General features: G+C 38.6%; 1 protein-coding gene across 5 annotated transcripts in view; it reads right to left on the reverse strand.

The window, feature by feature from the left end:
* LOC105354225 (peptidyl-prolyl cis-trans isomerase FKBP8-like) overlaps positions 1-13,634 on the reverse strand; it is a 35,250-nt gene that overhangs the window by 4,103 nt on the left and 17,513 nt on the right. The gene's annotated exons all lie outside the window — the stretch shown is intronic.

Below are 13,634 nucleotides of genomic sequence, written 5' to 3' on the forward strand. Positions count from 1 at the left end.
TTTCCAGTATTTTCTTGACTCCTTTTGGGCATCAAACTATGGAATCAAAACACACCACAATTACACTTTAGTGCATTAAAAAAAAAAAGAATTCTGGGCTGTGGTTCCGATAAAACAGATTCTTTAGATATTTGGGAAAGGACATGGATATTAGCGGAAGGATAGGGTGTGTCTTCACTGCTGCAGAATTTGGCTATGACACTTCCTACATATTAGAAATAATTCAATCTGATTTAATAAAATATTGATTCATTTTGTCAAATTTGCATTTTTCTAACTACATTTTTTGCAGTTATTCATTTAATAGTAAATTAGTTCATGAACAGCTAAACATAGCAATACAAAAAAACATTTAGACATAATTAATGGTAAAATTAATACAGTGAAACCATTTGATAATTATTATTTTCTAAACTCCTTCCCCTGTCATAATGTACCGAAGCTGCTTTTTTTTCATGTGAAAAAAAAAATGTTTTTCTTCCAAAACATGAAAAGTTTTATTTGTTTCAGCCAAAATTAAGTCAAAACAATCCAGAAATATCACAAACTGTTTTTATGAAGGAAGCCACAAAGGGTTCATCTATACTCCAGGCCTCTCTTATTCATACCCGAGCATTAAAAAACTCTCCGGCATGCGACTTTCAGCTTGATAATTTGTGGTCCTTTTGGTTTTAGATGTAGATCATTTAAATATGCATGTAATGTTTAGATTTTCACAAATTTTGATAAAAAGTTCAAACTAGCAAACAGCACTTTTTAATGATGATTCTTTTTATTTTATGTTTTCAGTTATTTCTTTAAATCTAATCATCAATTGGGAGCTCTTTCATCTATTTATTTGAAACTGTTATTACATTTTCTGTGAAACTCAGTGTTTTGTGGGGCCGTGCTTTTTGCATGGATAAAATGTCACCACATGTGGGTATGTTAGAGTTTTTGTTTTATTTGCTCAGACAAAAATTCCAACCTAGTGACAATTTATGACCTAAACACGTTCAGCTTGCTTACAAGCAGATAAGAGGAAAAAATAATGTTCTTTTCAATCATGTTCCTGTTTCCTTCTGCCAAACAATAGTCCGTTATGAGCTTCTCTGAGGAGGCCCTGCTCACTGTGCTGTGTGTGCGGAGACGGCAAAATAAAAAGCATAAATTCATTCCTGACATTTTAATTGCGTGGCTATTTTTCTGAAAAACATAAATGTGTGTAACAAAAAGGGCGGTTTCAGTATCAAAACAGCAACATCAATTCAATGCAAATGGGCAAACCTTTTCATGGATCCTGTTTTTTTCAACAAAGAAGCAAACAAGTGAAATCACACAAAAGGAAGTTCGGCGTCCCGTACGTTATGGGGGGTGGGGTTCCTGCACAAAAAAGCACTGGGAGCTGTGTCGAGTCATGAATTATTCAAACTGGTTGTTTCAGCGACACAATTTATGTTTGTTTTAAGAGTTAGCTGTATTCCCGGCTAGCATGCGGCTCTGTCAGCAGCTGGGATCAGATTACTCCTTCTCCACCAGGCGTCCGCCCATCATCTGAGGCAGATGACTGACAAATAATCCAAGTCCTCAGAGACCTGGGACAGGTCCCTGCTCTGCACAGATCATTTAAATTTACTGCATGATTTCATCCTAAGGTGTGGATTTGAGTCTGTCTTGTTGCTGTAAAGGTGGCAGCGAAAACGCAGAGCATCTGATCCTAAGACCAGACTCGACACATCTTTATACCCAGTCACACAAACTCAGTTTGAATGTGACTTTCAAAATGTATATTTTGTGTCATTAGCCACTTTATTCTGAAAGTGTTGAACAATATTCAGGTGTGTTATGTAAGAATGAACAGATCTTCTTACATAAACTTGTTGAGGGTCAAACTTCCTGGAACAGCCCATTTTTTTTAATATATCACACAAATATGCAAGTGGCCTGTAATCTTGACACACGCCTTAAGAATTAACCCGTGTGGCTACCTTAAGATGATATTTGTAGTTGATTTAACAACTCATAGGTGATGCTACACCAATATTTATCCCGGATGTGTCTACTTTTGTGAAAAATCAACTCTGTACAGTACATTTGTGATCAGACATTACTTAAAAACCCACTGCATGCATATTGTGTTTTGGGAGTTTTTAACATGATCTTGTGGCCTTTTTCTCGTGATGGAGGACATATATAAAGAAAATTAAGCTATATCTTTATTCAAATTGTTGGGTCTCAGGAGCAGAAGATAAAATGCTGTTGGAAAAAGCATGGAGATGTGACGTAGAAACTACTACAGCAAGCTACGAGCCCTGCTCTGCTCCATTCTGATGCATCCACTTGAACTCGACTTTGTTTTCCTCGTCTGAGCTGGCATTTGGTTAAAAACTGCACAGCTGGATAGCTCCAATATTGCTTGCCGTTTCTGTTGTTATGTTGGGGATGTGAGGGAAATGTAAGCTAGTGGGAGAGAGTATTGTAAACAGATGGATGACGGGAGGTAGAGGCAGGCTTACTCCATTGCGAACCAACAGTCCAACAGTCCCACCCACAACTCAGAGGTAATTTTCTGATGAACTACTGCTGTTCTGCACAAACTATGTCCTAGAAAACGACACAGATTTTTTGGTTTTGGAAGAAATCCTAATTAAAAGACCACTGGGAACGCTTTAACAATAGATCAAAAGTTGACTGGAGTGGGACTTTAAACAAAAACAGCAGTGTGCGTTCAGTTTTTAAAGTAGCGTGGAAAGAAAGCTGCCTTTTTAACTTAGTGTTTTACATTTTTTTATTTCCTTAATTATCATCTTTTTGGTTTCCTTTGGTGTTTTCTAGGATTTAATTGTGTGATGGTATGTTTGACTGCATAAATGCTTTGCATTGCAACAAGCATTTTCCTCAAATTTGAATAGGCTTTGGATGTGCTATTTTTATTTGACTTGCTGCTGTCAAACATAAGAAAACGTGGAGTTCACTCCATGGCTGAACATGTTCAAATGCCCCTTTTGTAGGAAAACATATGTACAATGAGGCCTAATTTGTTAGAATCCTACCCTCTGACTTTATTAACTTTAAATTTTGTATTTATGATGAGCTTCAAAATAATGTTAATCAATAAAAAGAGCCAATTTTAAGGAGTAAAACTGATTTAACTCAAAAAGTTCATTCAATTCAGTACATATGTTTGCATGATTAAATAAATAAAATTAGGCAACAACCCAACAAATTAAGAGTATATTTCAAATGCATTTCTCTGCAACTAGAAGCTTTATTCGACCTTTTAAAGTCTCAACAGTCTTTACAGATAATCTGGTTAAATAAATGTATTTATGTACCAACAGGTGACTACAGGGAACCTGGCCCTTTTAATCTGACAGAATAAAGTCTATGGCAATAGTACAATTTACGGAACATTGAGCTGGTTTTGTTTTTTAATTTCAATTATGAACACTTTAATATTGGACAAATATGTGTTATTTCTCCAGTTACTGTCAGACGGAATATCTGAGTAGCATTTAGAGGTGGTCAGTGATTGCAAACAGCCCCTTTTAACCCTTTCACTCGTCATCTCATCGGGTATCGATTCTTTTCCTGCTGGAGGAAACATCCACTTTGCTGTTCGTGACTCACAGAAAATGAGGCACATCTGGGGAGAGATGAGTCACTCTTGTTTCTGCTCAAGTGCAAACAAAATAAAGTAAATGTGCCACATCCCCATCCTGAGTTTCAATCATACACACAAATGGTGTGTTACCCTTCACGCAGACGCACTCTCAAAACCAGGCTGGCATGACGTCCTCATGATCATGTGAAAACTTCAACAGAGGGATTTATGTCTTAAATGACAAAAAATCAAAGTGAGAAATTAACTGTCATTATCTGTTAGATAACATCAAAGTGATGAGCTGTCAAGTGGTAATTTAAAGGGCAGCTTGCAGTCACCTCTATAAGGGTTAAGATGTCATGCGGGTCACTGGTGATAAGCCCAACACCACTGTGCTTCTGCACTTTGCTCAGCCAATGAGCCCCTGGGGTCTTATTAGTGCAAACAGGAAACAGTGGCTGGTCAGCACAGCCAGATCCGTTTGCAAAAACCCGTGAAACCTGAACCTGCAAGCACAGCGCTGGTCAGTGTCCAGAAAACCACTGTTAGAGTCAGTCTGTCTCCCTCAACCCTCTGTTCACTGTTCTGATCCCAGAAGAGAAACTGAGATTGTTGAAACGTTTCAGCTCATTTGGTTTCTTATGGAAAAGTAGCAGATATTTCATCACAAAGGCTTTCTTCTTTACATTTGTTTTTTTGAGAAAACTTTGTATCTTTTTTTAAAACTTAAATCGTGGTACAAATGGTTCTTCTGGAGACCATGAACCTCAACGTTTTTTTTATATTTTTTTAAACTCATGGAGATCAGTTTATCCAACCAACCATAAAGTTGTTTAGGGAGAAAAAAACCCTTCTTCTCATAAAGACCTGATATTTGCAAATATTGAAAGATTAGCACAATTATCAACAAATTATTATAGGGATTTTCAATAGCTGAAGACTTGACAAATGCCCTCAGTGGTTGGGATGTCCTTCAAAACAGGAAACTGGAGACAAAGGGACTACCAGGTGCAGAAAACCCCTATTTGAGTAAACACAGCATTTGTTTCTTTATAAGCTTTGAAGGGCTTTCCTGAATCATGTCGAGCAAATACCTAAGACTTCTTATGACTGGTTTATGGCAAGCTGAAAAAGTGATTGAATATAAATTCATGTTGTACTGTTTAAATGTTTGCAGGGGTTTTTAGTTTTATTTGAAACTGTAGTTTATTTTTTCCTATTTAATAGTTTTTATCAAACAGTCCAACATGCCAAAGATGGACTTAGAATAAAGACTGAGCTTGATGTTCGAAGAGATAAAAAACAGATTTTCTAAAAAGAATTTTAAAAAGTGAGCGGTGGTTTGCAGCTCAGTGGACTAAAGACACAGGTTCAGAATCCAGACTGGATCCAGGCAGCCTGTAGCTGTAGCTCACTAACTGGACTTTGCACTAAAGCAGGATTTGTGGCTTAGGAAGGTTAACCCTGTGCGGTTAGTAATGTAGAGGCAGTGAACCTTAAGCCAGACTAGATCACACTGATAACTCAGGTCTAATAGGATCAGAAAGGGCTGAGATAATATAACAAGAAAAACTTAATGCAGAATTGACCAAGCACCGGTAACTATTTTATAGAACAAGACACAACTGTCTGGATACATTTATACAGGCCTCAATAGGCAGCTATTGAGTCAATTATGAGTTGATATCAGAGGAAGCTGTGCACTATGATGGATTCGGTGTTGGAAGTTTAGGATTTTAAATTGCAAATACATTTCAGCTTCTTTACTGGTTTGCAGCACAATATTAAATTATCAAAGGTTTTTATTATTAGAACCTTTTTTGGTATTTTATTAAAATAGCTCTACAAACAAATTTATTGAACAAAAACACTTGTGCTGCTTTTAGGGTAGGCTATGTAATCTCAGCCATAAAAAAATATGAAAGATTATTCCACTAAAAACCGATTTTATTTGCAGCCTTTGCTTTCAACCCATCCATCTTCCTAATGGTTTGGATTTTTTCTGCACTTTTACCTACGCTCAAAGCAACCACTGCTGCTCTGGGGCAGATTGACAGAGGCGTGGCTGCCAGTGCGCGCCTCTGACCATCTCACCCCACTCTATCCCCTTCGGGGCCAAAGGTTGCCAGAGCCTAACCTGGCTACTGTTGGGCAAAGGCAGGGTACACCAGCGTCCCAAGATGCCAGCCTGTTGCAGGGTGCTCGTCCATTCCCCCCCTGTTAAATACATTTAAGTAATGCCCATCCCTCTGTGAACCTTATAAGAATATCTACATGAATGAAGAGTGAGCTTATTGCAGAAAATGTGTGTAATTAAAGAAACCTTAAATGCAGCTGTTGGGGAAAGGTTTGTGGGTCAGAAAGTTACACAGAGAATAACCTGCAAAACATGTCTTTATAATCCAGAGAAACTGTAATTTGCCTCCTAAAGTTTGGCTTCATTGTAACCCTTGTGCTATCCTAGGCACTTTAACGTTGGGAGTTGGGTCATCTAGACCAATTCATTTGATGTTTTCCAGTCAGGTTTTAGACCCCATCGTAGCACAGAAACTGCTCTTATCAAGGTAACCAACGACATCCGCCTGAACACTGATGATGGCAAAGTCACTGTCTTAATCCTGCTAGACCTGAGTGCTGCCTTTGATACTGTTGATCATGGGATCCTTTTGCACAGACTCCAAGACTGGGTTGGCATCTCTGGATCTGCCCTAAGTTGGCTCAAGTCTTATCTAGAAGACAGGAAATATTTTGTTGAAATTGGGAGTTGTGTCTCAGACTACATGGCCTTGACTTGTGGTGTGCCCCAGGGATCGATCCTGGGACCCCTTCTGTTCAACCTCTACATGCTGCCACTAGGGCAGTTAATACGCAGTAATAACATATCTTATCACAACTATGCAGATGATACTCAGATCTATGTGTCACTGACAACAGGTGAATATGGGCCGGTGGATTCACTCAACGACTGCCTCCAACAGATCAGCGCGTGGATGCAGAACAACTTTCTCCAGCTAAACTCAAACAAGACCGAAGTTATTATTTTTGGCCCACAGAAACAAAGAGAAAGAGTCAGCAGCTACCTTCATTCTCTGTCTCTTAAACCCTCAAACCAAGTCAGAAATCTAGGGGTAATCATGGACTCTGACCTAAACTTTAACAGCCATATCAAGTCAGTAACATCAGCGGCATTTTACCATCTGAAAAACATTGCCAAAATCAAAAACATAATGTCAAAGCCAGACCTGGAGATACTTATTCATGCATTTGTCTCCAGTAGGTTAGACTACTGTAACGGCCTGCTCACCGGCCTCTCCAAACGAGCTGTAAAACAGCTTCAGTACATCCAGAATGCTGCTGCTCGAGTCCTGACCAGAACCAGGAAGTATGATCACATTAGTCCTGTGCTCAGGTCTCTGCACTGGCTCCCTGTACCTCAAAGAATAGACTTCAAAGCAGCTCTGCTTGTGTACAAGTCTCTCCATGGCCGAGCACCAAAGTACTTCTCTGACATGTTAGTGCCATATGAACCATCTCGTACTCTGAGGACCTCAGGGACCGGCCTCCTGTTGATTCCCAGAGTCAGAACTAAACAAGGGGAATCAGCGTTTCAATATTCTGCAGCTAAAATCTGGAACAGCCTCCCTGAAGTCGTAAGACAGGCCTCTTCTGTGTTCATGTACAAATCTAGACTTAAAACATTTCTGTTTAGCCGTGTATATGACTGAAAGGTCCTATCTGCACTTTTCTTTTCTTTCCTTTCCTTCCTTTATTTTTAAAGGAATTTTCAATTTTTTTCTTTTCTTTTAAAGTAAATTTTACATTGATTACTTCTATGATGTATTGTGATTTTAATGCATTTTTCTGTTTTGTGAAGCACCTTGAATTACTTTGTGTATGAATTGTGCTATACAAATAAACTTGCCTTGCCTTGCCTTGCCTAGACCCACTAGACAGTGTGCTGAACCTTTTTTCTTCAATGATTTGTGATCTTCACTGGTGTCCATGGATTACATGAAATCTTTCCACCTTTATCCACCTTTGTCATAGTAGGGAGAACACGTCAATGTAAGGGTGGGGTCATCTAAGATAGCACAAGGGCTAAGTAAACATAATTCACAAGCAAAAATGCAGCTCACCTGTAACCTTGAGCTAAGTAATAATCCCAACTCAGATATACCGAACACGTAGTCTACCCTAATCTGCATTTAGCCTCAAGCAATGTTCTTCACTTTACATATTAGATCATGGATGTGTCCAGTCCTCTCCTATTCATATGAAAGGTACAATAAAAACAAGGTTTTTGCTGTGCAATGGGAGGAGTTTGTATCCATTCTAAATGGGTTTTGTATGGCTCTCAAATGATAAAATCCTCCTTGTGAAGGTGTATGTTAGTGTCTTTGACCGACCCTGTTATCTGTTACCCAGGCCTCTAACAGATCTGAATAAAAGTGCAAATCTCTCTTGGCAGATAAACACGGGTAACTTTGACGTCATGGACATAACTGATGGAAAGGCCAGCCGTGTGCCTCATCCTGGTTTCTATGGTTACAGCCACAGACGGTGCATAATATACCGTAATAAATGCAGCACCTACGTTGGATGAGAAGACAACATCCCAGAGGATTTGTGAGGGGTTTTTCTTTTTTTCAACAGCAATGAAAAGAGGTACCATATACTGCTGCTGTCGTTCCGTCAAGTGACTGTTTTGACTCTTGGATGGACACACAGCATCTATGCAGCCCTGCAAAGAGGCTTAACTATAATCCTGGCGTTGCTGAGACGTCACCGCTGTTTTTACTAGCCTGCAACTAGTTAATTTGCTGCAAAGCAGACTCTTTCAGTCAGAGATCAAGAAAGAAGGGCCTTTCAGCTGCTTCTCTCTCCTCTTTGTTTTTTTATTCTTTCCAATTGAAGTCAGCAATGAAATTCGACTCGTAGCTTCCACCCTCTTTATTGTAGCTGTCAGCCACCATAAACACAATCCATAGCATGTTTTGCTTGTGGCCAGTTTTACGTACACGAGCTCAGCCACAGATGCCGTGCATTGATTTTAACATCAAACTTGTACTTGTCAAGACACAGGAAATAGTCCTGTTTGCAGTGGGTTACACCCACATTGTTCCATAAAGCTGAAGAAGCACACCGTTTAACCAACACCGAAGAGCTGCAGTTTGCATCGATTTTATGTGTTTTTAGTGTTTTTTGTTGGTTAACCTACAACTTGCCTTGACTTAAGTTGAAATTTGGCTTTGCGGCTAACACTGGCTCCTTTACACAAGTGTTCATTAGTGTGCACTGACCCTGTTCAAATAAATATCAAATAAATAAATAAACATCCACTACATGGCAAATACCGTCAAAATCCGTAGTTATTTGCAATAAAAATTGCTAATGGCTAGCATCACAATTGGATTTTGTTCATGTTGTTGGGTCAAAGCCCAGAGTTTCAGTCACTGAATGAACACAATCATTTCTCATGTTTTGACTTAAATGTTTACTTTGAGAGAAGTCTTCTTTTTTCAGGTGATAAACCAGTGAGAAGACTGTTGGAGATTTTAACCATTCTAAATCCATAATCAATTAATAATTCAGACTCTTCTAAAGTTTGTATGAGTTGATCAAATGCATGTTTCCCTTTTAGTCTGAGAACTGAGTTTTAGTTTCACTGGATTGTCTGACAGTTTAATATGAAGCCGCCTAGTTCTAACTTCACACAGACGCTGTGTCTGCTGATTATATAATCAAGCTCTCCGTCCATTTTGAAATCCACTTTAAAACTTCAAAGCTCTCTAAGTAACTCTCTGAGCAAACCAGCCAACATCCCTGCTCCTTGAAAGACGACACTCCTGCAGCTTCAACACAAACCCCACATGGAATCATGCTCAGTTCACTGAAGACACGAAACAAAAGTCTTTTTACCTTCAGAGGCGGCACATGTTTCCTTCATGTTATTGTAGGGAATACCAATGTTTGCACCAGTGACATTTTGTTAAAGGAATAAATGTCATAAATAAGATGTTAATCAGAAAATAATTTCCCTCCTGAGCCTGAGCTGTCACACATCCACGTGCTAAAACCTGATAACCCCGCAGAAAATGTCATCATCTCTGGGTTATCACATTGAAAATTAATCGCAGAGTAAAAGGACAGCTGTTATCGTGCTTGTGGACCTTTTATTTTTATGAGATGGAAATTGGGCACCTGGGCTGTAAAAGCTTTATTTTAAACTTTTCTCTTCGATAGAAAAGTGTGTTTTTAGGTGTTTTTAACATGTTCTTGTGGCATTCATCTGATGATGTTGGACAAATATAAAGAAAATTAAGCTCAAAATTGTATTTCTGAATATTTCTTTATTCAAATTGTTGTGAATCAAGAGCAGATGAAAAAATGCTGTTTCAAAAAGCTGTAGGTGTGACGTAGAAGACATTACATCAAGCCACAGGCTCCCTGCTCAACTTCAATCTGATGCATCTACTTGTAGACGACTAGAGCCCTGTACTGGACTTTGTTTTCCTCGTCGGAGCTGGCATCTGCCTCAAAACCGTACGGCTGGATACCTCCAATATTTGCCATTTTTGTTGCACTGTTAATGTTAAACTTGGGGTATGACGGGACATTATCTACTGGATGTCGGGAAGTAGGGGTGGGCTTACGCAAGCAGTCCCCCCCTAACTAGGAAGCAAATTTCCTATGACCTGTCACTGTCCTGCTTTCCTAGAAAACTCCGCCATTTTTTTTTAATATTTTTTTGATAAAAACAGCATAAACATAATTAAAAGACCACTGGGAACACTTTGAAAATAGATCAAAAAATGATCGGAGTGGTTCTTTAAAGGATGGTGACAACTCGTCTGGATTTATTGATTTGTACAACAGGCAGATGTGGCATTTAAAAGTGATCTCTATGATATCTAGGTGACCGCTTTTGTGATCCAACACACATCCAGCTTCCTTGAAGCAGACGTTTCCATTCCTTCAAGTCCTGACTAACTTGACAAATGCCACAGAGTAAGCGGCATATGTTTGCTATATCGTAATATATTTGAACGCTAATTATCTTCAGTTTGTAAGAAGCGAACTGTGGCTTTGAACCCAAGCTAGTGACACTTGCATAGGTCAATCTCATCAGAGGAGCTTTAAAAACCAAAAAGACAAAACTCACTTCTAAGGCTGTTTTTGCTGCAGCTATTCACCAGCAAGTATAATGACTCTATAAAAAATCAAATGAGTTTTGTTTACTCCCTGAAGCTTAAATATTACACGTCTGCTTTAAATCTTGCAGGGATCTGCCAGTCATTAACTTTGAGATGAATATTTGTAATAAGGCATTTGTGTGCATGGATGTGTGTAAGCATTAGTTTGCATGCGACGCAATGCTGTAGACGTCAGATAACTGAGCGCTGACGTCTCCGTGTGATGAGTCATGCTCCTTTTTTCCCACTGCGGACACCATTACACACACACGTGGACACACACACACGTCACTCGCCGTTATGCACAGATCCCCTTTCCTCAGGTGCATTTGTCCACTCACATCCCACCACAGTAGCAGCTCCATGCCACACAGCCAACACCAAGTCTGTTTGCTCACATGCACTGCCCTCTTTGTCTCCGTATAAAGTGATACATTCAGCATGTCAACCTGCCTACACAAACCTGTATCACTCTTATCTGCGCTGGTGTGTGCGATTGTGTGCTGGAGGGCACACCGTGCGTCACAGTTAGAAACAGCTTTCCCTTCCACAATGCCATCTGCTTCCATTCTGCTGCACTTACAAATGAGCTCAGATGAATGTAGTAACTTCCCGATCAACATGACGGTCTGCAGAGGCTTATTTGGAAAGTTCTCTCTGGCTGACATGTTGAGCTGTGCAAGAAATTAAATCATCACTGGCAACGGTGACAGCTTCGAGCAGCAGTTCCAAAGTGGGACTCAGTGGTCCTGGAACACCAGAAGCCAAGTCTGTGTTTGAGTGGTGACAAGAAAAATTGAAGGCAGCTTGAATAAAAAGCAGGGGCTTGTGTTTTTTGGCTTGCAAAGTAAAGAGTGATACTAAAAACAAATTTTGGTATTGGGCATGTTGTCCGGCCACATCTGAAAGTCAGTTTATAGCTGTTCCAAACAGTCACCCTTCAGTTTAAAAAGCTGGCATTCAAAGAAAGAGGGGAGACATAACAATTCTTCAGGCTGGGATATTAAAGCATGGTTTCAGACTGTGGCTCCTCAGAGGATAGAGACAGCAGATATGTGTGTAATAGTGCATGCATGGATGCACCGTTAAAGTTAAAAAGCTGGAGTTTGATGCATTAAAATGTTTGCAATTATATTAACTTTGATTGGACTCTTATTTTGAAGTTGGATGTTGGTAATATCTCCTGCGTGGGAGTATCTCCAAAAGATATGAAAGGTAATACATGATGATAATTGTTTATGGTAGCTTCCCTGATATCCAAATATTGAATAAAACTTTGTATAAAAACGTCACAATATCTGATTCGTCATTCTCCTTCTGAGGAGAATTATTAAAAAAGCTTCAATGAGTAAATCTTTCTTTTTTCTCACCAGTTTCAAGCTCGTTTTAAAAAAAAAAAGCAGTTTTTATGGTGGGGGATTCCAACAATATAAACAGTGTTTGACGCTCCAGATGGCGAGGGAGCTGAGATTATCAAGTGGGCAGTTCCCCCAAGGTGTCTCTGAACTATTTGCACAGGTGATAACCAAAGGAAGTACTTAAACAGCTACCGGGCAGTTTATGAACAAATCAAAATCATGAATCACCAAATTTGCAATATTCACTATGTGCTTCATGGTTACCGGCACTGCTTGTAGTGTTACTAAAATGCAATCATTGGGCTGCATGCAACACTTTTCTGGGCTGTTTATCCCAGTTTCTACGGCATTTTGAAGTACAAATTGCCGGTGCATTCATGTGTGCAATCAACTTATTGCTAAAGTAATGTATAACAGAGACATTTAACTTTTTGCTTCAACAAAGTAGTGTGAGGCATTACTAATCATGTTTTTTATTTTTTTTAGTAAAGTTATATTTGTTGCATGTTCAGAATCTTGAGTATTATAACAGACAGCAAACTGAGACCCCTGCCATGGCTTCTACCCATCCATAGTGGCTCTCTGGTTAAACAGGATATATATATATATATATATATATATATATATATATATATATATATATATATATATATATATATATATATATATATATATATATATATATATATATATATATATATATATATATATATATATATTAAAATAAGTTTTGGTTTTAAAAACTAACTGTACAGGAAGGAAAGAGTCGGAGGTTGAAGTCGTACAGTTGAAAGACAGTACGTCTCACAAGCCAAGCTAAAACAGGTTGACAGATATTTGTACCACACAAAATCAATTGTAGGTCACTAAGCACATTCATAATTTGTACTTATAAGGCACCAGATTATAAGGCAGAATTTCTATTTTTGAACAAATTCAAGGATTTTAAGGGGGCCCTTCGGTTAGAAAAATACAGTAAGGGTCTCTTAGTTTGCTCTGATTTCATTTTGGTTTGTTAGATTTCCTTATTTCTGGCCCAAAGGCACTACTGCTAGTAAAATAAACGTGTTTTTTTGTTTTTGTTTTTTAAATCCCTGCTGAGTTTGCTGCATTAAGGTGATCCAATGTGACATAGTTGTCTTTTATTTTTAAAGAGAGTTCTTAAAAATGCTGTTTTCTGTTCATGTTTGTTTTATTTAGGCCAAAAAACACTAGTTCCTTTATATTCATCATAATAGTATCTATGACAAAACAACAAATGAGTGTCTTATTTTCTAAAGACTGAAATAAGATTTTGTGGCTCCTACTGGGTTGTGGACAGTAAAAAATGTTCAAAGCAGCAAGACAATGAGGCATGAGTACCGTAGATGAAAAACATCCCACAAACAAAATCTTTTTCTGCTTGCGGTCAGACTGTTTGAGCTTTTATTAAATTCATTTGGAACTAAATTACTTTGGATTCAAACTCTTTAATTTATTTCTTGGGTCATAAAAGTATGT

The sequence above is a fragment of the Oryzias latipes genome, chromosome 6, assembly GCF_002234675.1.
Source record: "Oryzias latipes chromosome 6, ASM223467v1".
Lineage (NCBI taxonomy): Eukaryota > Metazoa > Chordata > Actinopteri > Beloniformes > Adrianichthyidae > Oryzias > Oryzias latipes.